General features: G+C 42.1%; 1 protein-coding gene across 1 annotated transcript in view; it reads left to right on the top strand.

Moving 5' to 3' along the window:
- The first annotated feature begins 3188 nt into the window (after nt 1-3188).
- The window catches only part of flrt2 (fibronectin leucine rich transmembrane protein 2), a 49501-nt gene continuing 25500 nt past the window's right edge, over nt 3189-27189 (top strand). Inside the window, exon 1 of the mRNA XM_030721309.1 lies at nt 3189-3735. The gene's annotated coding sequence lies outside the window, so the exon portion shown is untranslated. The remainder of the gene's footprint in view (nt 3736-27189) is intronic.

Below are 27189 nucleotides of genomic sequence, written 5' to 3'. Positions count from 1 at the left end.
GGGGAGATTTAAAAAAAAAAAAGTCGCACACACACATTTTCCTGTTTAGCTTGTGCGGAATTCCCTTCAAGACACAGAAAGGTCAGAACTGAAGCCAAGCGTCTGTCGGCCAAGCGTGCAGAGACATGTAACACTAACCTGAAGTCATTTGACTCAAACCGATCTCGCGATCCACCTTGGGGGGGGGGGGGGGGGGGGGTGATTGTGAACCCTCAAGAACAAGTTCAGCCTGTCAGCTTGTGGCATGGAGCGAGCTCTGAAGCATAAACGCCGTTTGATGAACATCGCCCGGCGATAGGTGCAAAACGCAGAATTCCACTGAAGCCGTGTGACCAAACAGCTCAGTGTGGATGTAAAAACACAGAGGAGAAAGTCAAAGGGAAAACATTCTTTTCACATAAAGCCTACCTGGCAGAGATTTTGCATATCAGACCTCCCCAGTGCCTGTCAGTATTCCAGCAGTGGCAACACTGCCAAAAACCACAAAAACAAGCTGTTCGCTATCACTGCTGTTCCCATGGGAACAGGCCAGCAGAGGGTGTGCCCGCTCCGACACTCATCTGCACAAACAGTATATGAGCTCAGTCCCCAGCATGCTACACAGACCAGGAGGGAAGGGAGGCAGGAGGTTGGGGAGGGGGGCCTCCAACAACCCCCCCCCCCCCCCCCCCCCAGCGTCTTTCTCCGAGAAGCAGGGCCTCATACACAAACCTGCTATCAGTGTAAGCGATTAGCTGGCCCCCACTTGTGAAAAGTGCCACAAGGGGAAAAAAGGATCAAGACTCCTGAGATTTTGGGCCCGCGGTGCTCATTCGCACACTTCCTCTCCTTAATAAAGACCACACATTCCCAGCGACTGGAGCGGCTGCCAGCGCTTGCAGTTCAAAGTTAGCCGGGGCTGCAGAAGAGGGGGAAAGAGTAAACAGCAGAAAGTCGGCTGGAAAAACATCAAATTAAAAAGGAAAAAAAAAAAAAAAAAGCCTCGCCAATTCTGTGAGCACTGGAATATAGTTTGATGATCTCTAAGAGAATTACTTTGTTCTCTTCTTCTTCCTCTCGCTTGCCTTTCCTGTGTGTTGTTCATTTAGCTATCAGTGAGGCTTAGCACCCCTGCTCACACCTCTGCAGCATCACCACAGGTGGCACAAATAACATATAATTAGTGCAAAGTGTGCTATGGAGGCAAACGTGCCACAAAACAGGTGCCAGTGATTGTTAGCAGTTCTGCATTTGCATATGAAACTGCAACAACATGGCCAAAGCTTGCAGCCTCAAGTTGCAACTTTTAGCCCTAAGCTAAAAGCGGTATTTTTTTTTTTTTTAATGGCAGCCTGAGAATATGAAACCCTTTGAGAATATGAAATTCACTGTGCATATTATTAGCGTGTACTCGGGACTGCAGAGAACTGCTTTTCATAATTCACAGTTAGTAGCTTCCCTCGCTTTGAGGCCGCCCTCATTTAAAACCAACTTTTTTCTGATTGGCTGCCGCGTGCAAACAGAAGGTTTGAAAAACAAGTCGGTGGGCTGCTGTGCGCACAGTGAAGTGACCTGTTAGAAATAGCCCCTCTACATCCCAGCTGCTTTTTCCAGGAGCACTTTGTGCAATTTGCTAAAGTTGCCTTTGGATGCCAGCTGGCAGGCTGTTTCTCAGATTAGCAGATACCACTGCTTATATAAATGTGTTATTAGAGACCAGCTCTGTCTTTGGGGACCGCAGTGTTCATGCAGCAGTATGGTGGGGATACCAAAACGGCACTTTAATAATTGAGTCCTCCAGCTTTAAGAGGTGTGGATGATTTTTTTTTCCTAGTTTGTTGCGTTACTGTTTCAAAATGCTAAAAAGTAGTCTTGATGATTATTATGTGAGAGGTGAAAATCAGTTCAGACTCTGTAATTACAATACAGATTATATTCACTTGCTAAATATTTCTCACTTTGATTACAGCTTTAATAATTTATTCCCTGCTAATTTATTAATGGTATCCGGGCACAATATCAGGGACCTCGCAGGATCTCCGTCAGAGGATTTCACAGAGATGTATATGACTGCATGTCAGCAGCACAGCTAGGAAATTCAGTGTTGTGTGTTTGCTTCCTCTAGGAATGAGAAGGACAGTGGTCCATGTACGCTGCCTTGTGGGTCACCTGAAGATAACTAGATGTATACTTGCCATTGGAGCAGAGCCACAGAAGAACCGATACTAAGGACACATGTAGGTAAGATTTCTTAAACATGGGACTTATAAGTGCAATCTGAATGTGTCGGGGAAATTTCAGCCTCCAGGGATTCGTAAATTAGTTCCATTATGGAGTTTAAAAATAAGGTTTGGGGAATTTAGTGTGTCATGGCTTGACCCAATTAGTAATTTCTTACCAAGTTCTTAAGTAGTCTTCAAGACCTAATGGTTGCACATTTCTAGATCCAGAGCAGATTATCTCAGTCTGCAACAATCCCGCACCTGACTGTTGTAAAACTGTGTGTGAAAAATGTGTTTTCTGAATTCACAGGGGTTTGGTTCACATTGGACTGAGAAAATCCAGGGCAGGGATAGTATTCATAAGCTCAGCGATATTAATGCACTTTACTTTCTCCTATTTAACCGTACACCATTGTTGTGATTGATTGTAGAGTCTGTATCAACAGCGACTACGATAAGCATTTTGGGCTTACTCACTAAGCCACAGTGATATGTTACCTTTCCTTCTTAATCTTCAGTGTAGCTGCTTGATCTAGGGCATTAGCTACCATTAAACATGTTCCTAATCATAATCCTTACTAAACTTGTATTATGCAAATTAAAGTATTATTCTTCTGATTATGGTCACGCTCTTTGTGTATTTAATATAATGTTATAATCCGTATCTCTGACCCAAGACTGCTCAAAATATGAAAACCGCAGCATTTCTCCCCGAGGCAAACACCCGACCCTCTAAGTGAGCAATAAATCTGGCACTTAGGTGAAGTTGTTCATGTTTATGTGTGTGTATTTGAGCGTGTAAATGTACTCAGTGTCCTGAAGTCTATAGCCTCCAGACCTGTCAAATGTTGCCTTCCCCCCGACAACATCCGTAACCCGTGACCCCTGTAACTCCTGTTTTGTTCTCGGCTCTGCAGGCCCCTGAGACATCCATCCACTGGAACTCCCCCAGATGACAGACTCCCCTCTCATCTCCTTTCCTCCACACTACCCCAGTAGCCTTTGACCTGCCCACCACCTCTGCCTCTCTGCGAGTCTACCCTTGCATTCCAGTAAAGGATCTGAAACCTGAGCCCGCGGTGAGCTCATCGCCCGGACCACGAAAATCAAGAGTTAAATGATACCAAAAAACGGAGAAATCTGAGAGAGCGGTGGGAGAGGCAGCCGTCGGAGCAGGACAAGTCTGGAACTGGTTCTGTGTGTCTGCTCGCCGGAGCTCCTCGGGGGGGTTAAGTTACACCAGAGAAAGCGAGGAGAAAGAGGAAGAAGAAACTGCTGGCGTCTTTGAGTTCTATCTGCTTTTGTCTGGCTCATTTTCCTCCCCTCGCTGGCCTGACTGGCTTGTGCCTGCAGTTTCCTCTTGACACACTTCAGCAAGCTCACCGCTCTCGAGTTAACGAGCCCCGTCGGTCTCGTCCCTGCGTCTGGGAGCCGGGCTGAGATGAGAGTGTAACGCCGTGAGGTCGCGCTCTCCTCTCTCTCCCTGCCTCTGTTCTTCTCTGACCCTGCTATGACCACCAAGTCTTTAAAGACGGTAAGTGTCCTTTATTTATTAATTTTTTTTTAAATTGCCACTGTGTTTGTATGTGTGTGTTTTAGGGAGCCTGTATCTGTTTCTGTTAAGAAAAAATACAATGAAAAATCCCCCCCCCCCCCAGAAGAGTCTTTTCCAAAGCTTTACCACAAATGTCACAGCTCTAAATCATTGTAAGTCATGTCTCATATTGTGATGAGTACCATTAAGAAGCCTAATCACGGCAAACACAATTAAACTAATCAGTGTCTGTCTCAAGCTGAGCTTGGAGTATGACAGCATAGAAGTTGGAAAAAGGGGCTTTTTATTTGAGAGCATCTTCAGCTAAAAGCCCAAATGAACTTTCAGAAGTTTTTTTTTTTTTTTTTGTCATACATGCATTATTCATGTCTGCCTGTTTCTAGTTCATTGCCTGTAGTTCACCGTGTTTCTTCCTGACCTCCTGCACTTGTCTTGTCAACCTTTGGGATGACAAATGCCTCTGAAGCAAAGTTTTAAACAGGGTTGATGAATTTAATGGGTGGCCTACAGGAGACACTAAATAAAAGGTTGAGTACACATTATTATTATTTTCTTTTAAAAGGCATAATGAAAAGAGTGCACCCACATCCTCCTTCTAAAAAAAAAAAAAATCAGAACAGGCTAAGGGCCGGTTTACATTGTGTAATCTGCCACCAGCTCTTCATTTTCTAGCGGAAAGCTATTGAAAATAATTGTGAGCATACAAGCAGTAACTTTTAAAACGTCTGAGGTGAAACAGAAACAATTATCTCTAACATCTTTCGCAGTGGTCTCATTATTTAAATGGGTGTGAAGTCCTCCTCTGCCTCTTACAGGTAAACACTCCATACTTCTTCAGGAAAAAAATGACATCTCTATGATCAAAAGCTTTTTCTTTCTTTCTTTTTTTTCTCCTTTTTTTTTAACCAGGAAAAGCTGCCCTGAATGCACTCAATTTACAAACCTTTTTATTCAGGGTTTTTTTTACTTAACAAACCTCCAGAATGCCAAGTCCCAAACCATGACTGCCAATGAATGTGATTAATGAGTAAACATAAGGTTACAGCATACAGAGGATAATGACTCCATGACCTCTAATATTTAATTTTCTAAATATGTTTACAGTTGCTCTATATTGAATAGCAATAGCCTGGAAAGTTCTTGTGGTTGATGCTGTTTTTCTCCCCGTAGATTTTATTTCCAGAGCGATATTGTTTATATGAAGACGTGCTGAAAGGAAGCACGCTTTTATTGCAAAGCAATGCTATTTAAAAGCAATGCTATATGAAAGTGTTATACATAAAATGTGATTTGAACTGTCAGTGTTTTGGCATAAGGTCAAGTCTGTGACACTATTTTCAGAGGCGGTAGCCGTGTGTGTCCTCAGTGTTAGCATCAGCAGTGTAGCTGTCCTGTAGCTAGGCTATTTCACCTGTTTATTCATTGCATTACCTTCGCCTGTTTTAGCTTTTCCCCCTTACACGTCGCTGACAATTTTCAACACTTTACATTCATTTTAAGTCACTATTTACTATGTCTACTCTCGCTAATCGTTTCAACTTTTAGCCATGGTTTTTAGCCAATTAGTTATTATCTGTTATTTTGGATTAATTAACTAAAATGTTTACTCTGGTAGCTAATTTAAATCATGGATTCATAAATAAAACAAAGGTCCCAATTTAACACATGCATGCTTTACTAGCTCATTATTTCAGTACCTGTCATTTGCCTACTTTTAGCTAGTTATTTAAACGATTAGCCTTAGTGCTCTAAATAGTTCAAGAGTTATTTATTACTCTTAATTAATTCTTTAACTGTTCTTTTTCTTTTGGATAATTATTTCAGCCATTTTCACTTGGACTTTTTTTTAGTTTTTTTTTTTTACACTTAGCTAACGTTTTTCTGGTTCGCTAACACGCAAAAATATATGTGAAAACATATTTCTAAGACAGTAGATTTCATTATGTTTTAGTTATACAGACAGCAAAAGAAAAAAAATCAGTTAAAACAAAACTGTTTTGAGTATTACATACACAGAAAATCAAATAAAATAGAATTGTCTCTTATGTTGTGGTTTATACAGCTTATTATTCAGCTACTACTACAGATGGCTTCAGGTATAATCATGAATTTCGTATTGTGGTGGTCAGTGTGGTGCTAGTTTAACTTTGTTCTCATATTGTTCTCATGTTGTTGAAGCAGAAATGCCAGCAGTTTTGTTGCTGTAGCTTCTCTAGTATCAAAGTGTTCAGCTTTTCTCATTGCAAACACGTGTGCGATATAATCTTTAGACTGTAAAGTCACTTGTACCTCTTTCTTAAATGTAATGGAGCATCTTTCCAAATGAAATGCAAATTTCATGCGTCTCCATTTGTGCTGCAGTTCTTTAAAGTATGTATTGTGTAGTGTGTCACTTGACAGCTCAACAGGCACTTTTCTGGAGCGGAGGTTAAAATGAGCTCTTTTACCTACAAAGTGTAATTGCTTTGGGGGACAGGCAGGACGTCAGAGGGTTTTATACATTAGTATATAAATTAACACATTTGACAGCTGGAATGTGTTTTTCTACAATATAGAGGAAGAAAACAGGCGTAGATTCATACCTTTAAAAAAAAAAAACAGTCCATTTTAAGACAGTTAGTTGCAAAACTGAAAATCATTTCACATTATTTTGACATTAGGAATGGCTCACTATGTCTGAGACTATTACAGAACTGGGAAATGATGGGGAAGAAAAAACAGTTTGATCTTTTTTTTTTTTTTTTTTAGCAGAACTTTTTAACAGTCTTGAATTACTTTATTTAGACACGCAGCGCACTCTAATTTAATATCCTGACAGAATATTGAACGCTATACAAACCAAACCTGTAGCACTGAAGAGTCAGCTGACGGCAGCAGCTAACCCAAAGCATGAATCAGACGTTGTCTGGCGCTGGACATGGCCTGAGGGCAGAGCTCTGATACGCAGTGAAGGAGCGGCAGGAAAGGATGAAGAGGAGAGCGAGAGAGATTTGACTGTGAGAAAAAGGGGGGAGAGAAGACCATAGACTGGGTTTCTGGCCAACTGGGAGATCCAGCACAAGGAAAAGCTTGTTCTTGCACCGTCTCACTGTTCTCTGGGCATGTAGCAGGAGGACATGGCCTCTCTTGGACGAAAGGAAAATAGAGTCAAATACCAGAGGATAATGTGATTATAGGCAAATGGGAGAATGAAGGTTAATTGGAGTTAAGTGTCTATAAAAAAACGTCTCTATATATACATCTGCGATTCGGCCTCCATTCCACCAATGGGGCTCAAATTCTTTCTGCCTCCTTTAAAATAAACATAACTCAGTAGTTCAGAAAGAATGCTGTGAATGTATATTTTTGGAAGATAATACCTGGACACAGTCATTAGATCATAGTCAGTCGCTTAGACATTAAAATACCATAAAGACTGATGTAAATGAAAAAAAATCCCCAAAACAACACAAAGCTGCAACAGTGACCTCACGCACGTCTGGAGGTCGAACTGAGTCAACATTACCCGTGATAAATCCCGCCAATAGCTGTTTTCATCAAACACTCATAATCTCCCACTTGTGACCGCTGGCGCCCCATTAATGTGGGACCTGTCATTCAGAGAGACAGACTACAACCGTGACCTCTAAAAGATGACCAGAGCTGAACAAACGAGGGAAAAGCATCTGAATTTTTTTTTTTTTTTTTTTTGGCAACACACTGACATTCACCGTGTCGCAGCCAAAGTGTATAAAGATTAGAGGTGACAAATTTTTTTTTTTTTTGTTCCAAATGAGTCACTCAACATTTACCAGCAGCTTTGATTGGTCTTTACAGAGCAGATTAAAAGGAAAATCACAGCTTTGATTGTTGCAGTAACAATGCTCTGAAAAGCACTGCAATTCAAACCACTTACGGACAAAGAAACCCCATAAACATTCAGAAGAGTCATTTAATTCTGGCCCTTCTTCCTTCTCTCTATGGCTGAGACCCAGGAACCGCCACACTGTAAATAAAACGCCATTGTTGCATTGTTGGACTGGTTCAAAGTAAACAAACCGTGGATTTTGGATAGTCACGCATTGTAATTAGCAAAAAAATCCCAACTTATTTTTCATAATTCCTCCATTCTACAGCCTTCCTCATTAGTATTCTTCAGGAGCTGATTTGTAGTTGCTGGATGGGCAATCGTCCCTTATGTTTTAACCACATCCATATAACGTGCAGTGTGCTTAACCTAATGCATTCCTATGACACGCCCTCAGAGTCTGGGTGGACTTCCTCGTGCCTTTTCCTTCTTGGCCTGTTATCTTGTACTGTTATTACTGAATAAATGTAATTCTGATGAGTCAGTTTTTGGTGGGTCGAACTCTGAAAAATGTTATTACCATTATACAGCTTTTTGGGCCGAGCGTACATCACGTAATGCATCACAGAGTTCAGCCAGTATGTGAAAAATCGTCTTCAGTCGGGACCCAGCAGATGCTCATTTCTCTAATGGTGAAACCTTACAGAAAAAAACAAACAAACAAAAAGTCCCTTTGGGGACATGGACACAGGACGTTTGGGCGTGTCACGTGGTGTCTGGCGCTGACGTATGGTGACTCAGAGTGACTTATTGATTATTAAGTTGTTCACTCCTGATTACGTGTTTAGGTCTGTTTTGTTTTTTTTCATGTTGTAAAATGGAAAAATGTCCTAAACTGCTAAAGCTACCCTTTGCTGTGGACCACAGGGTGGAAAAAAAATCTGCAGTAGTGGGTAGCGAAAGTCAGCAGGAAGTCTTCTACAAACAAAATATCTATCATCTGCTGGTGTGTGAATTACCCACCGAGACACTTGAAGCTATTTGCCCAATTCTGTCGCTAATTTTAACACTTGTGCCATTAAAGCAACTGCTGTGACAACACGTGTGCAACTACATCAGCTGCAGTGAAGCATTTTGGTGCTTTTGTGGTGCTTACACTCATACTGAAGAGACTTTATACCTATTATGGTACTACTATACCACTGACATTTACCTCGTGGTAAATACCATAATTCTATGCCTTAAAATCACTGTAGTATATACAGTGGTGCTACCATACCTGCTGAAATGTAGCTGTACCAACATTGATCCATCCATATATGCAGTGTTCTTAGTATTTCCTAAAGCAGAATCATAATAAACTTCATGGGCCAAAACCGACACTTCAGGTTTTAGTGTAACTTCTAATTTGTCAACATATTTTGAAGTAAATGGAATACTTTGAACATTAGCTTGATAAGGAAACGTGGACATTTTCTTGCTCTTTGTGGAGTACAGTGCTGCCTGTAATTGAGCACACATGTTTTATGGCCTGTAAGCAGAGCCATTCCTGTTTGCTTTGGAACCGTCTGAAAGTGGCCAAAAAAGCACCGGTGAATGCCAGCCAGAAGGGCTGCCAGCAGGCGTACATAACACAACTCGGAGCTGCACTCCTTGATTTTCTGCTCCAGCCACACTGAACTTTTAACAGGCTTCGTGCTGCTGACGCATTCTGGACTCTCCCCACCACCCCCCACCCCCACCCCCACCCTCATCTCTCTCCCCCCCCCCCGCTATCTTAGATTTTATGTTCACACCTCATAAAAACTGAGTTTATTTCTCAAAGTTGAGCTTTAGTTGTGAAATCCTCGTTGTCATTTACAAGCGATGTTGCATTTGGTGTTCGGGCTCTGCAAAGCTATCAGCATTAGTTTTTTTTTGTGGCAGGAGTACTGCTTCACACACACACATTACGCTCACACACACACACAGACACAGAGGGAGAGGGAGCAACTCATGGAGCATTTTTGTCAAATGTAACCAAAACAGAAAGCTGCAGATTAGATGAAGGTCGGAGATGAATCATCTCACACCACAGTAATGGCGGCGGTGCGGGTGGTATCAGACACCAGGAATGTTTGCTTCTTTTTCTGATACTTTCAGCTTCCAGTTCAGCTCATTCCATGGAATCTTGCTTTTCCTCAACTATATGTGATGACATCGGTTGTTTTTTTTTTTACATTTTCTGGGTTTTGGCTCCATGCAAACATCGTCCATTTGGGGCTCATTGTCACTTGTCAGATGGCTCAGAGTGATAAGCTGTTTCAGCAGCATGTTTTCTAAAATAACTGTTTACATTAGAGCCCAAAAAATGGATACGTGTTTACGTGGCAGAACGTCTTTTTTTTGATGACCAAAGAAAAAATAAATAGAATGTGGTTAACATTTTTATTCTTCTTCATTCAAAGGTAACAACCTTCCTCTGGTCAAACAGCACATGTGAGGGCAGCTCTCAACTTTGAAGGATCCTGTTACATCTGATGGTTTTTATGACAACTTTAGATCGGAACTACGTCGCATTAAACTCCATCCGTACTGTGTAATCATATATATTGCTTTGGTTCAGTTGAATGTATTTATTTGTCATATGTCGATCCCATGGAGGGCGCCCTCAGCTGCTCACCCCAAAGTTGGGACAGTTCAGCTCAGGACATCATGTTGCTAATGTTTATTTTGCCTATAAATCCCTAAACTTCACTGACATCCAGTAGCACTGGTTGCCACGTTGCTGTCAGACTGTCCCTGCGTGCACGCCTCTTTGTTGATGATAAAGCTCCCCCGACTTTCATACCATTGTGGCTTTGAGGTTGCTCAACATCAGTGTTTTTCCGCGCTGTTAATAATCTAAAAACGACTCCCCATTTCACTGCATCACTTGTGTAAAGCTGTTCAGACTGGGTCCGTTTTGACTGATGCGCCACTAATAATAATCTAATAATCCCATATAGTGTGTTATGATACACACAGGCCCCACTCTTCTTTTTTCAGAAGAACAATTTGAGTGTGTTCTGCTGTAAGGGAAGGTCTTTAATTGAAGCTGTGTGCTTTCCCTTTTAACAAAGCAAGACTGGGCCAGATCACAATTATAGCCTACTGTATATCTTAACATCTGGCAAAAACATCTCCACCCGGGCGTCCAAAAGCACAACAGCCCAGTACAGCAGGGGGTCCATTTTGCTGTATGTATGTAACACAGTAAACCAAAGGTAGACTCACAGACAGATGTGGCCCAAACATTCTGGATGCATTTTTACTTAAATAAAAGGCCCACGTACCCCCTTCCTCTGCAGCAGCTGCAGTCAGGTGTGATGTTACCGTCATGTGTTCTGCGTTAGGCGCTGGCAGTGACGTAAAGGATAGTTGGAAATGTGATTTGAGTGGCTTTGGGCACTAAGTCATTTAAAATTTGATTTGAATCAGATTCCTAACCACCTACAGTATGACTTCTACATCTGCAATCTGATTCCAATTTGGATCAAAAAAAACAAAAAAGGCAGATTTATCCTGCCAGTCTGAACATAACCAAGTCCATGTCTTCACCCATATCCTCCACTTCTCACGCTCTCCCTTTTTATCACCTCTGTCTTTGCTCCTTGTCTTCACGTCCCCTCTCGTTCCAGTCAACATGACATCATGCTCTAGTTTTGTTGCCACAGCGCCCGAACCTTTGTCTCAGTGATGCGGGTGAGAACAAAGGTCCAGCTGACACAATACGCCGGCTACCTTTCCAAACTAAACAGCTCACGGGCTTTGTGGAACTCCCCGTCTTTCAGGTTATTACTCACCTTAAAGTTTTGCCGTTATTAAACTTTGTCACCCACAATGAAACTGCAGCGCGACGCCATGAAATGAAACAATCCTGTCATGCGGGAAAACATCTAATCATTTTGTTTATATGCACGAATCAGTCTCAATAAAACCAAACCCAGTCTGAGACCCTCCCCTCCAGCCCTGATTTCAGTCATGTTCACTCCTCTTTAGATGTGTCTCTTTGTTTGCACGCGCTCCTTTTCCCTGTCTACATAAATTGGTTTTTCTTGTTCGTGCGCAGCCTTTGCAGCCTCCTTGTTTATTGTATGTCTCCGTGTTGTACGGACGCTCTTCACTTCTGGCACTCTAAACCATTATTTTCCTATTTTGCATGTCGCTTGCTGAGTTAGCGCGCGCTGTCAGCTGCCTGCTGAGTGATGCATTCCTCTCTATCTCAAAAAGCTTCACAGTAATTGCTGGGTAATTGTTTGTCCAGTTATGCAGCATGCAAAAGCCCAGCCTCTCATTATGTCAGTTAAAATCTATTGAAACAATGCACTGCTAAATCAAATCAAATTAAAAAAAAAAAAAAATCCCTGAGATCTCTGCCCTGTGGCAGTGTAGTCTTGCATGCTTCAGAAACCCAATTATTCAAATAACCTGGAAAACAGGGAGGAATAATCTCTCCCAGGTGGCACGCAGTTTTCACTTTGTTTTTTAAAAAAAAAAGCTTTTCTGACTGAACGCGGCCGCTGGCGAGCAACCACCCCAGCCACATTCCACTTTCACACGACCTTCTCGACAGACCTGGCCTGGAGCGAGAGCCGCGCGGTCCACCCTTCACCGCACCTCCGTTTGATTGGCCTAGATAAGACACGGCCTGCTCATCTTTTCTCCTCCCTCTCCGTGTTTACTAGTTTGACTCAAGTCCAGAGAGGCAATTGGCTTGTAAATTTCATCTATGTATATTTACAGTTGTGTTTTACAAGGACAGATTCATATCCCTCTCAAAGGACTGGAGAGTGTAAAATTCAGCGCGGTGCAGGTCGTTTTCAGCCTGTTTGCAGGTCTGAATATTTGTATACGTGGATGTTTGGAGTCTCTGAGTGCTACAAATTGGTCAGATAGTTTAATTGATTAGCTTAATATTGTTTCAGGGGTGATTTGTGACAGAAGGAAAGCAGCAAAAGTGAAAGGGAAGGTTTACGAGATGAGGCCTGCTGTGGTGTGTGGTTTGGAGGCAGGAAAAACCAGGAGGCAGAGCTGAAGATGTTAAGATCTTCATTGGGAATGACCAGGATGGACAGGATTAGTGTACTATATCTGCTTCTAGTCTTTATGCTGAATTAGCTTTGATTTTACTACAAACTAACTCATTAACTTGTCAGTTGACATTCGCTCACCAACTGCTCTGTTAGGTACATGTGTTCAGCTGCCCGTTAATGCAAATATTTAATCAGCCACATGGGAGCAACTCAGTGCATTTAGGTACGCAGACATGGTAAAGATGACCTGTGGGAATTCAAACCGAGCATCAGAATGAGGGAAAAAGGTGGTTTAAGTGACTTTGAATGCGGCATGGTTGTTGATACTGCCAGAGGTTTCTTCCTGTTAAAAGGGAGATTTTCCTTCCCACTGTCACCAAGTGCTGCTCATTGGGGGTCGTTTTGACTGTTTGGTTTTCTCTGTAATTATTGTAGGGTCTTTACCTTATAATATAAAGCACCTTGAGGTGACTGTTGTTGTGATTTGGCGCTATATAAATCAAATCAAATTGAATTTTCTTAGCACACTTTGGGTCCCTTCGTACCACAGTACCGCTGCTGACCACGTCCATCCCCTCACGATCACACTCATCATCTGGTGACTGCACTCAAATGTCCTCCACAGTCAGCAGATCTCAATCCAGTAGAGCACCTTTGGGATGTGGTGGAACAGGAGATTCCCATCATGGATGACAAAAAGCTGGCAAATCTGCAGCAACTATTGATGCTGTCATGTCAATATGGACCCGGTCAAGGTGTACCTAACACAGTGGCCAGAGGGCGTATATTATTCTAAGGAAAAGTGTGATTTTTAAATGCTAGAGTTAAGTGTTTCTCACCTTTCCTCCAAACCGTCCTTCCTCTGGTTTGGACCCAGGAAGTGTTAAACCAGTCTGGTTCTTGCGGGAATGTTCCATGTGCGGTATCAAGGAGGGACTATAAGTTAATTCAGTACTTAGTTGTTATTTGTTGCGTCCCAGAGTAGGAGAAGCCACTCCTCTTGAGATTGTCAGGCGTTGCGGGTGTTGAGGCCACAGTGGCCCAACTGAACTTGTTATATTTAATTTTGGATTGTCATCATTAAGCTGGAGATTCTCAGATAGTTTCCACTCTGTTCCTCTAGTTCAGCTCTTTTCCTTAGCTTAACTTTTTCTTAAGTACAGGCCAAACTGACCTAGACTGTAAATATGCTGCACTGACTCACTGCTGTAAAGGAAAAGAGCAAAACACAGGCTCGCACTGTAAACCTCGCATTTACCAACATGATATAACCTATTAATATGTGAGCTTCAGAGGTACTAGTGAGCAACTCCTGTTCCCTTTGGATAGAACATGCACTAGCTGTTTCTGCTGAGCTGACGTGTCGGGTATTTAATCAAACTTGAAAACTAGCCAATTAAGTTGTTGCAGTGATGTTACAGGAAGAAGTATAATTAGGAAGCTTTTGAGGTTCTCAGAGGCTGAATTTGCTCCTGACTGAACATGCTCACTCTTTCTAATCTTAATGCTGCGGCTTTTCATCTAACTCTTTCCAAAGTATGAAACTTTTCTCCTAAGGCATTCATTAAGAAAAAAATGCAAAACTCACTAATTTCAGCTTCCGCAATGAGAAGATTTGCAGCTTTCTATAAATGATATATCTTTACTATCTTGGCTGCAAAACAAGAAGCTGTTTCTTTATTCCCTGAAAAAGTGATATTTTATTATTAGCGATAAAATCATCATTATTCGTAGCCCCACAAACTGTGCTGACTGCGCTGCCATCATCTAAAAGTTCCTTTTAGAAGTTTCAGTTTATATTTGTTTGTTTTTTTTTTTGAAAACCAGAAGAAAGCTACAAAGCCGGTTTCTAAAACAGGAAATGGAATCGGCTCTCGCAAATGATGGTGTGAGTGTTTGTATTAAGGAGTCAGAGAGACAAAGCCACACAGCACTTTAATATCCTCAATAATGACGGAGAGACGGGGGCATCTGTTTGCGAATCCCACATCAAACGAGATGCCATGTCAGCGGAGGGTTATGCATATATTTCCCTTGTTGTTGCCGTGCAGCAGGAGCAGGCGAGCGTGCAGGCAGGAGCTGATGACTGGAAGGAGATGCCGTTTTGATCAAGGCTAGAAAGCGAGGACGGGAGAAACCAAACAGAGCGGACGCATGAGTAAATATGCGGACACGGAGTCAAAACAACTATGAGAGAAACTTGCAAATCAATTACGTTATCAAGGTTTTGCTCTCGTGCTGCGGTGTTGCAGGCGGGGACGTTGTTTTCCTGCGAGGGCATCTGGAGGAGATTAGGATCCGACCTGAAACTGCAGGCCCGGTGAAACATGACTCAGGGCTGAATGGAGGCTTTTAGACCAGCGTCTGTCTTCCCACACGTTGTTCTGCTATTCTTTATTTGTCCATCACCCAATAAAACACGCACGGCGTTATCTGATACCCACACGCTGCATGAGCAAACAAGGATCTGCCAATCTCTTTCTTTTATTAAACAAGCCTTTATCGACGCTTCATACGCAAGTTGCTTTTGTGAGAAAGCCAAAAGGCAAAAAAAAAAAGAGAAAAGCTTTGCCTCCGAAAAACAAGATGTTACTGACAGTATTATTAATTTCAAATCAGCTCTCAGCTCAGACCATGCTTTATTGTGAGAGATCGTAATTTGTAAGTTCAGCCAACGCCTGTTTGTGTCTTGTAAAAGCGACGAACCCGAGCATGAAGAGAGCGCGGGACAGGGAGCGTGAGGGAGTGTAACAGAGCAGCGTGAGTTTAGGCCCATCAGAGGCCAAATTACCTGCGACAAAAAGACAAAGAAAGAGCTCCATATTCAGAGGCCTTGATTTGATACAGCGGCTGTGGATTGGATTCTTATTAAATTCGACCTACGTTTTCACTCGTGGCTCTGATGAGGCCCTCCAACAGCCTTTATCCAGTTATGCCTGAGGCCCCACGCCGGCGCTCCGGGGGGGGGGCTCACATTTGCTCCTCCGTTCCGGGGGCAGAGGGGAACTAATGCATGTCACCGATGCCACCTGCAGTTAGAGTAAACAGAGCTGACCACCACTCAGCTGGGCACTAATGCAGCAGAAAAAGAGGGGAGGCTGGAACACGAGCGAGCCGATATTAGCGCTCTTACTGCGTCGACTGACCCAGGCCACATAGCTGAAGGATGTATGTATAGAAATGCGGGATACTTGTGTGTATTCATGTGTATTTTAAGTATTGTAAGGCAGTTTTATCCAGCAGTCTCTGTCTGAAAGCGGTTTTGTTGCTTCTATAATTGCCAGACTGGATGCTGCTGCTGCCGCTGCCCCTGTCAATTGTGTTTTTATTTTTTGCAAGAAAATATGCAAGCCGAGGCAGCGACTTGACACGTTAATCTAGAGGCGTATCAGTTGGCAAGCGTGCTCAGCCTAACAAACGTTTCTCGTGGCCCAGAGAGTACGGGTATCCTCGAGGGGGAGAATGAGACAGAGAGAAAGAGAGGGAGAGATTCGGGAATTGTTTCCATTTCTTCCCGACTAGTCAAAGCCAAGACTACAAGGCGCTGTTCTCTTTGAGAGTGTGCCACTGTCCCCGCATAGGTTTCAATTTCAACCCTCTCAGCACATCGGCGATGCAATTGCTTCCTACTGCAATTTATTACAGGCAAATTGAAAGATTCCAAGGTGTGAGTCAGTTTGTGTTGGCTCCAAATGCACAGGCTGGTTACTTACACCTTTACTCCGTCTCCTTACACAGCCAGAGCTCCATCCCATCTCGGTGTGTGAGAGCTGGAGTTATTGTAACCAAGTCTTCAGGAAAGAGAGAGAAAGAGAAAGGGGTGGGGGGGTGGGGGTCTGCTTTTCCAAAGCAAAGAGGGAGGATGGCAGCGGTCCCATTAGCTGACCCCCAGGCGAGCTCTCTGGAGGCAGATAGACTTACCAGCGTCAAAGCATAAGAATATGCGCTGGGCAGCATCAAAGTGCAGCACCGTGGCAGCTGATAGCTTGTGGTGACATCGCGCCGTGGGACAGAACACTCTCCGCCATCATTACCGTGGATCCCTCACATCATCTATTTATAATCAATTTTCCATCCTGAGACACAGACGCAGCGTGTCTCGCATATGGTGTCGAGTAAAAAAGAGGTGGTGCTGGGGGGGGGGGCAATAAGGGAGAGGGAGCAACTGGAAAAATTACACAACAGGGACTGTTCATATAAATGGACCCAGACATGTAAAAGTAACAAGCGGTTTAGGGAAGCCATTTCTTTAAAACCAACGCTCTGATGAGGAATAAAACCACTCGGTTCCTCGCGGGTCATACTTCACAATGGTCCCTTTTCAAATTAGCCTGTAAACTGTGGAAAGCCGCATCGTTATTTGCAACAAAATGGCCTCATTTGCAGGCACAAATATCACCAGCCAGCGAGAGTAAGCATTGTTCTGCTGCTTCCATCCTCCCTGTGTTTATTATCAGGGGACTTTTTACACTCAGATTACTCTGGGTATCACTTTACGCTTTTTTTTTTCCATGTGTACTGAAAACGCACTCATGAGTGGAATTTGTTTTGCTTTGGTTAAATGTCAGTGGAGCCACACTGTCAAGGGATGAATGCTGTAGAGACATGTACATCTTTGTGTGCCCAGATGACAAACTGAGATGTAGCCTTGTGGAAGAGTGTGTGTGTGTGTGTGTGTGTGTGTGTGTGTGTGTGTGTGTGTGTACTCACTCCCTTCCTGAAAGGATGAGCTGCAGCATTCTTGATCGAGGTGATGAACCCACATCACAGTGACATTCTAAGTGTGTGTGTGTGTGTGTGTGTGTGTGTTTCTGCGTGCCTGTGGTGTGATGTTTTGTCTCTGACACGTTGATGTTGTAAAGGAAGGAGTTCAGCTCAGGCCCACGACTGTGACGGGGAAATATGACTAAACCCAGAGACAGTAGAGGGTCAAGTGCTCTCCTTCTTCCCCCTAATGCCCAACACTTATTCAGGCACACAAGATGAGGTCCGTGGCCCTGTGTGTCACAGTAATAAGCCTGGAAGTGTAACTAGGTCCAGAACCCATGTAGGTTAAAAGAAACAAATAGTGGGGCTGACCTTTGTGTTAATCTCTCTCATTTTTCAGCTGCTTCAGGCCCATCAGCACCATCAGATATTTGGTCCATGGCAGCATTGCCGCAGCTTCTCAGGCTATACTCATAGATACCTCATTGGTCACTGTCATTCACTGGTGCAATGTGCCCGCCCCATCTTATGCTAAACTTTCCAGCTGTTTAGTTTGTTACAAATGTCAGATCTGCCACTGATTCAAGAATATTTGGTTAAATAAAGTGCAGATTTTTATGCAAAAATTGTTCTTTTTGGTGCGGCTGTGGCTCCAGACGTAGAGTGGTTTTTCTACTAGTTGGAAGGTCGGTGGTTCGATCCCCAGCTCCTCTGGTCTGTGTGTTGAGATGTCCTTGGGCAACATGAAATCCCAGATTCATCCACTGGCATGTAAGCATGTGTGTGAACGATAAAAAAGGCCTCGAATAAGCAGAATATGTGTGTGAATGGGTGAATGTGGTTGTAGTGTAAAAGGGCTTTGAGTGCTGTATAAGAGCAGAAAAGCACCATTTATTCTGTTCAGTGTAACAGAGATTTCTATAATGTTTACAGTGTATCTCATTCATTTTTAAGCAGGTTCTTTTTTTATTGAATTGTAAAAACTTTTCAGTTATAAAACACACACACACACACACACACACACACACACACACACACACACACACACACACACACACACACACACACACACACACACACACACACAGGCAAATTAAATTTTACTCTGATTTTAAAGTTATACATGAAACATCACTTCCATTCATACATGCTAGCTTAAGTTGTTACCCTGCAAGAACATGGTAACAAATTACTCGTGCGATAGTTATTTATTTACTTTTCAAATTGTAATTTGTATATGTTCTAACTTGTGAAGTGTTATTTCAACCAGTTGTATGTTTTTAGTATAAAAAAACACCAAAAAATAGGAAATAAAGTGCCAGAAAATTTGTAACAAAATACAAAATTTCAAAGGAAAAATACATTTACTTAAGAGATAAATCAACACCCTTTTCCACATTCTACACACACACACACACACACACACACACACACACACACACACACACACACACACACACACACACACACACACACACACACACACACACACACACACACACACTTTATTTATATGAAGTAGATCAGCTGGCCAGTATGGCATTAGAGGTATTACAGCTCCCAAACTGGTATGAGGCATCATTTATGTATTTATGTTATATTTAATCATTTGATAGCAATTGGTAAAAGTCATTAAACTCAGTACATTATTATATAATTCTGAAAACAACTTGAGCAGCAGTTTACATGCTGACAAATAATCAGTGACATTCTAAATGAATGTTTTTGAATGAATTTGTTTCACTTTCTGTAATTAAATAGAATAATAATTTTATTAATCACAGGAGATCAAAGAAAATATTTAATCAATTAGAAAATAAATTAGTAAAATTAGCAGTAAAATTTCTGTAAAGCAAAAATAAAAATAACTTGCTTTGATGAGTGCAAGAGGGAAAATATGGATGGGTTACGAAGGACAAACGGGGTCCCTCTCTGCTGTGCATACATCACTGAAATTTTTCAGCATTGAAGTTGAAGTTCAGGTTTATGGTTAAAACGTGGAAAAAAAAAAAAAACAGCTGTTAATGTGCAAGTGCTCCAAGGAGTTTGTTGAACATTACATCAAAGCGCGAGTTGTAAACCGAGCTCGAGGTGTCTGATGTGTGAATCCTAAATGAAACTGATGCCAGTTCAAGTGCATAAACTGAAAGATGTCAGCTGATTTATAAACACTGCTTCTAGCTGTAAATTGAGTATGAGCAGTAAAAATCAGCTGAAGACAGTGAAAGGGTTTGAAACGCAATCAAGAGTGCAGCTAAAATGATCCTTTGACACGGTGGACGGTACAGCTCAGCTAGACGATGTAAATGAGCGAGGTAATGCAAATAAGGATAATTACATTTTATTAATTGTAGAAGATGTTTCTATATATGCAAAAGTATGCAAACTAAAGTCCCAGACAGCGATGTGAATGAAGATATTCATTTTAAAAAACAAAACAATCAAAAAAAAACTTCTAAAATCTAAAAGAAAATGATAAAAGTCAACTTTTCGCTTTGCTAAACTTTACAAAGAATGCACTGGATGCACTAAAAAAAAAAATCTTTGTGGACCTGCTTTGCAATTTAAAGAATCAAAGGTTTTGTGATGGGGAAAAAAGGAGAAAACACAAGCATGAAAATTGTTAAAATATACACTGACAAAGATTCCATTTTAAAATAAACGTTTCCATGGCCATGCAGTATTGTTGCAGATGCGAAGTGTATGAAAAGTTTTTACAGATGGAGCATTTATGAAAAATCTATAAAACCGAAGTCTTCAAAAGTTTGTTACTGGATCTGCCGACCTTTAGCTTCAGGAATCCGGCTTCCTTTACCTCTCTGGCAAACAATCGCCAACCCTCAGTGTTACAACCACAGGACAGCTTCAAAGCTAATTACTCTATAGGGAATCATTAATGTTTATGACACGGCCCTCATTATTCATGGATCACATTTGCATTAACAAGGTAAAACCTGGGTAAATTAAAAGCAAGAGCTTTTTCTTTCTTTTAAATCTGTCCCTTGGGACATTTTAGTTTAAAATATTAAAAAATATTACAGTATTAAATCAATGAGCCCCCTCCCCAAAAACAAAACAAAAAAACACTTGAGAGTGACTTTTCTAAAGAAGCCTCAGAACGATCCCGTCTTCTAACTCTCGTTGAGGCCGAGCCTCCTAGACTCTGAGGCCCCCCCCCCCCCCCCCCCCCCCCCCGTGCTCTGCCTACACTCGAGAGTTATGCGACTAGTTGATGAGTAGCTGTGTCAAGTTGGAAGGTCCTTGGCGAGAGGCCTTGGGCACCACTGGAAGACTATCAGAGTGCAGTCATTAGAAATCCCTCATTCTCACTCCTCTGTGTAAACGGCCCCGCGGCCTCCATCTGAACGAGCCCCGAGGAAGGATCACCTCCGTCGGGCTGAAATTGGATCGTGTAGAGAGGAGGGAGCTTTGGGAGCCGAGGGTTAGAGAGAGGGAGAGAGAGAAAGTTATGTGCTCCTATTTATTGACTCGGCTGCAGAGATCACTGCACTAAACTGTTTCAAAGGAGGGTGTAGTTTGGGGAGTTTGTCCCATAAGCACTGCAGGCATTAGAGGAATGACAAGTTGCCTTCATAAAAAGCTTAAATGGCTTTTCAGAAGAAAACTCAGTTGGAAATGTACTTAAACAAATGCCAGGTCAACTATATATTTTTGGTTTGTTTTTCCCTGAACTTGTATAATACTGCCAAACTATGTCCCCAGGCAAAACTCTGCCCATACTCTTGGAATAATGTTTAAATACTTTTTTTTCTTTTTTTAAATAAACATCACCTAAAGCACTAAGGCACCGCCTGCCAAAACCTGAACAAGAAATTCCAACAACTTTCTCATGGGGCTTTATATTGTAAAGGTGCCACAGCATCAGAGGGGGAACCCCAGATGATCCCCTGTGAGCAAGCACTTGGCGACAGTGGGAAGGAAGACAGGAAGAGACCTCCAAAAAACTCACACATCAAAGCTGGTGCTCATATTAATGCATATAAATCTGCATTTCACAGGTGAAAATGGCTCTGAATATCATCTGCTGTTTAAAATCATGCAGAACCTTGTAGAACCAGTGCTGTCACTCAGTATTTATCATGGAAATTACCAGACGGAGGTTTTTCCCTTCAGAAGCAGATATAAGCTAACTTTGTAATGGTTGGAGATAACAGGACGTCCCCCACGTTAACACCATTGCTGCTAACATCACATTGCCACTCACTCGGAGACTTCCCGTCTCTTGCACTTGTGTTGCCAATTGGCCCTAAGAGCTCCAGCTTTAGGCGTTTACTGGGGCTGTGGGCATGTCTTGCATTAATGCAGAGCTATGCTGGTCCTTCACCACACTAACGCAGCTTCAGGAAATTCTGGAGGGCAAAAGCCCTCAAAAGAGCCCTACGGCAGAGGTGCCATTGTGTGTCCTTCTCCATTGTTGTCTGACCAGGGGAATTCACAGAGCAGCCACCTCACATATAAATGGATTTTCAGGTGAGAGTCCTGTAACATTTTTCACAATTATCCAGTGGGTGGAGTGGATTTGAGCTAAGGTACATGGAGCAACAATTATTGCTCATTCTTTTTTACAGAAGTAGTCACTTTAACATCACCCATTGATTTGTGAAGTCCCTTTTGGAAGCCTTGAGATCAATGTTTTCTCTGTCGCTATATTTTGAAACTGGATGTGATGTAGTTCAGAAATTATTGTGAAGATACGCAAACCCTCCATTTCCTCAAGTCTACATAATTCCTAAATGACTTTAATTAATAGCTAGCTAAGCATATCAGTTAAAGGTGGCCAGTGTTTTCATATTAGCAAGTCAGCTGTAAGGCTCCAGATGCTAACATTAACTAAAAGTGAACAGTGAAAATGTTAGTAAGGGAGCTAACAGTGGAGGTTGTAGTGTACACCTTGACTTTAATAAAGGTGATTAATAAATTAAGCCTTCTTGTGGCTAATCTTAGTAAACCAGCCAGTGACTAATGTGAACAAGGCAGCTGAAAGGCACAATAAATACATATGACAGTGTTTGTGTTTTGTTACATTTTTACTTTTGTGGCTTGAGCTAGCCACTTCTCTGGCCTCTCACATAGAGCTAACCTGACCTAGACCAGTCTTTCCACTGAACTCTTAGAGATTAATTTGATGTCACCTTCGCTTAAATCATGGCAACCTTGAAACCAAGGTGAAGTAAAGGATATTTTTTTTATTAACAAGCGTAATATCAAGACTGATCTTATTGTAAACATAAGTTGCATCTTCCCTTATAATTAAATATTACAGAAACAAAATTACATTGCAAATATTATACAGAGGCAACACGGTGGCATCCGAATGCATTTAAGTCCTCCATCTGGCTGGAGCCTTTGCACGTTCTCCCCGTGTCTGCGTGGACTCTGGGTCAAAGACACACAGTTAGTGGGGTTAGGTTAACTGGTGAGTCTAAATTGCCCATAGATGTGAGTGTGCGTGTGAATAGTCGTCTGTCTCTCTGTGTTGTCCCTGTGACAGACTGGCGACCTGTCCTCTCCAGCCCCCCCCACAGCCCTGAATTAAATAATTGGAGGTGGTTTTTGTAAAGGACAGCACGTATATTCTCACAATATAATGAGGCAGCCTATCTTCGCTGCAGTAGTCATGATGTACCTTACCCTTGACGGGCAAAAGAAGTAATGATTGTTGCGCATAGATATAAAACTGAACATCTGATTCCCACTTATTTTTATACTCTTTTGTGAGTGAAGAAAGAGCAGCAGCCTTGCCAGAGATGGAAGCAAGTGTGTATGTAATCAGTTCATTTAATTACCTGTTGCAGAGGGATGCATGTGGACATTTTCAGAGCAAATATATCTAGAATGTCAAGGATCCAGACATTATGCCTAAGTGGTAAAACAGAAGCATATTGTTATATTTACTAAGTTAAAAAATCATTTATAGTTTGCTGTACCTCCCAGAAACCAGGCTCCAGTTCAAAAACTAGTGTGGTGATGTATGTCTAATTTAATCCATCGTTTACAGTATCACATGTACTGATGTGGCTTCATAGCACCGCAACTGCAGCACTTAGCTTTCATATCAAACCCACTTCCACGCTGCAACAATAGAAGTGGAAACGAGCTATGCAGAAATTGTGTGTAATTGCCTCACACTTTATGCTCCTTTTTTCACGTATTCACCAGAAGTACTGAAACTGTGTGTATCGTAAAGTGCTCCAAAACAGTCCTCATTAAACACGATAATGAGCTGTGGGATTAAGTCACATGAAGAAAGAAAAATATAATACATGTTTTTGTTGTTTTTTTTATTTTAAATGATGGCATGTGTTAGTGAAGGCAGGCGTATGCTTTGAGTTCCGCAAGCTGTTTCTAATGGCTTCCTGAAAAACAACAGAAACGTGACATCCGGGGTGTAAGGCACAAAGCAGAGCCGACAAAAACGGCTTCTGACAGCGGCAAACGCACAACTTAGCTTTTATACTTTTGCAGCAATAACAGTGCAATAACAGGTGGGGAGGGTGGAGGTATTAACACCACTCCTCCACAGACACCTGTACTCTTCATTAAGTAACAGAGTGTGAGTAATGCAGCACTTGGCCTTGGTGCTTGAGAGTGGTAGCTTTATTTTACACATACTGTACACGTGTTTGTGCTGTACGTGGGCAGCAGTCCGAGCTTTGAAAAAAAAAAAAAATCAAGGCTTTTTATTGGCATGAATAAAGGGGACTGATTGCAGAGGAGGAGGAAGTATGAGAGGTCAGCAGAGAAGAAGGAAAGAAGAGAGAGCAAACAATGTTTATAATTAAATTGTGAGAAAAAGCCTTGTCATTGAGCTCTAGACCATGTTGAGACATTAGCAGGACAGGGGATGGCTTCACTTTTTCACCTTAAAGTCGGTGGCAGCAGCAGCAGCTGACAGAAATCAGCACTCTTCCTGCTTTTAGTCTTATTACTCCCGGCAATGGCAGGCAAGCGAGGGTGTTATCAGCGAGCGAGGGCCTTGATGCCCATGGACACAGTTGGATAGACCTCCAACCGGTCAGGGCTACAAACCACTATGACTGTGTCCACACTCAGACAGGTATTTTTTATTTATTTTTTTATTAGGGGTTTTGTTTCATGCTGTCAAGAGCATGCCAACACAACAGGTGATTTAATCCTGATGATATAGAAAGTTGGCTAATCAAAAGCCTGCAAACAGTTTCTGGAAATCTTGACTGTGGAAGGAGTTTCTCAGTAGCTGTTTTCAGTGACCTAAAACAGCATTTACGTGTGGACGAAAGACCAAAACATGTAGAAAAAGTTACTTTTACTAAAATACTCGCATATGCGTGGGCAGGGCCTGTATCACATCCACCGAACACATGATCTCAGTCCTTCTGGGTGTTTTTTTTTTTGTTCTCTTTGCCTTTTCCCGTCTCTTTCACATTAAGCACCAAACCAGAGCAGTTCATGTCATGATCTTTTTTTTTTTTTTTTTTTATCTAATTGAGTATTTTTCAGTGATAATTAATAATGCATTTGAATTGTAAAAACCTGCCCTGTGAGGAATTCAAACCAAGGTAGGCAGCAAATTAAGTCACAGTAATCACAGACCCTGAGATGGATGTTTTTGCCATTTAAAAGTGACATTTTTAATTTTGTGTACATGAATGCAAATCAGCTGCTACATATAAGCACAGAAGTCTAAGTTATCAAAGGTGGTGAGCCTAACCTTAATGCTATGCTAAAAGAATACATTTTATTTATCTTTTTTATGGTTATTTGAGTTTCTGGGCATTACACCAGCATATTATTCTAACTGAGAGACATAAAAACTATTTAAACTTTTTTGGGGGGTTTATACCTAAAACATAAGCTCATGGTTAGTGCTGGGGTCATCGCAGATGACCACTTAGGCCTCACAGGGTTAATTATTTGTCCCATCAATCACATCAAGTGTTGTTTGTCCCAGGAGGTGCTAAGAAATCAGTCTTTCTATAGCAACCAAAGCATTTTCCTCTCCATGTGATAGTCTTTGAAAAACAGGGGTGGATGAATCAATACTGGAAGTATCAATATGACTCAAGTCTTGTTTTAATATTGACACCATCATTAGGGCAAAGAGCAGAAAATGGATCAATCTAATGCTGTTTTCACCCACAGTGCAGCAGCCACAAAAAATAACATTATCAGTGTTATTATTTGGTATTTGTGGATATCGGATGAAATGCAGATTGTAGTAATTCCTTCTCCCCTAGTATTTTTTTAGTGTAGCACAGTATACCCACTGACCAAAACACTACACCACTGCTGGTGCACATCGATATTAATCTCCTCCTTTCTTTCCCGTTCTGTCTTTTTTGCATATTTTTTCCTAGTTTCCCCTTACTGGGAATAACAACAAGCCGGCAGTGTGTGTGTGTGTGTGTGTGTGTGTGTGTGTGTGTGTGTGTGTGTGTGTGTGTGTGTGTTTGAGGTGCTATGATGAAGGGCATTCCTGATGTGGACACTGTTTCTGTATCAGCAGACTGTGTGTTTGTGTGTCTGTCTGTCCATTTGTGTGTGTGTTTATTGGTCTGAGATCGGTTTATGTGCTCTTCTGTCTGTTTGTCTGTGAGTCTATTGGTCAACTGTGTGTATTTGTTGTGTGTGTGTGTGTGTGTCTTTATTGGAATGTTTGATTTTTGTATTTGCCTGTCTGTTGATCAGGGGAGCATGTGTGTGTGTGAGTGTGTGTGTACAGCAGGAATAAAGCACCCCATTGATAAGAACAAGTTCTTCTTGTTAATGTATCAGTAGTGCTGGACCCGAGCCAGAGCTGAAATCCCAGGGGCGTATTTCTGCACAGCCCCTGCTGTGACACGGCAGTTACTATTCTGCAACCCTAGAGACACACATGCACACATACACACACCCTAGATAGCTAGATAGCCCAGGAACCAAACATGTGTTAACACTCTTTCCAAGAGATACATTGAAGAGGACATTGAGCAATGTTTCATCTTACATCTCTCCAGCGGATGCCTGCTCTGCAGTCGTCTAAAATGCTTCCATGTGCAGTCTCTGCATTCCGCCTACCTTTCTGGATCATTTCGAGACTCTGCCTGAAGATATCCGATACCCGGGGGAAAGCAGATAGTCATGAGAAATACCTGCTAGCTCTTAACAGTCTTAAATAACATAGGGGGAATTTTTGCCATTCCCTCGGTCTTCCTTGTTTTTTTTTTGTCAAGCACATGTGCCAGCTATTGTTTTTCCCCCCTTATACACCAGGGAGATGGAGCCAAGGCTGTTTTATGACAGTCATAATCACCACCCCTGGCAGCTGCATAGGGACATCAGCTCCAATCGGCTGTTGCAGGGCGCACCTTGTTGTCAAATAAAAGTGTCTGAATGAAGGTCGGTGGGAGAACAAAGAAGTTCAGTGTGCGGAATAAGCACCTACAAACTCCCACCGGTGCAGAATGTGCATGCTCTGCCTCGCGGCCATTTGTTTAACCATTCCAGGCCACTGTGGATGTTGTAGAGCCGGTCCGAGCGCACATTCTTTGACAGCGGGGGCTATCAGTGTAAATCTGTGCAGAGCCACACAATTAATCACTTTGGTGTGTTGAACAAGTGGCTCGCCCTGACAAATGCATGTGGGCAGCACACGCTGGGAGCTGGATCACAGCATTTAGTGCACAAATGACATTCCATCAAGGTGGTGTTTAATAAAAAACAGGCACGCTGTAATGTAGGACCACTGCCCACGAGAATGTATTCAAAAGCAGCTGTGTTGTTAAGATCTGTTTTTGTGTACAGATGCAGAAATTGGAGGGCATCTCGGGGGCAATGATAGACAAGGGATTATTGCACTGCAGTTTAAATTTAACGCATCGTCATCCTCAAAGCATTTGCGATCGT

This window comes from Archocentrus centrarchus, chromosome 24, assembly GCF_007364275.1.
Source record: "Archocentrus centrarchus isolate MPI-CPG fArcCen1 chromosome 24, fArcCen1, whole genome shotgun sequence".
NCBI lineage: Eukaryota > Metazoa > Chordata > Actinopteri > Cichliformes > Cichlidae > Archocentrus > Archocentrus centrarchus.
Note: the sequence above shows the minus strand (reverse complement) of the source record. Positions and strands in the feature narration are given on the sequence as shown.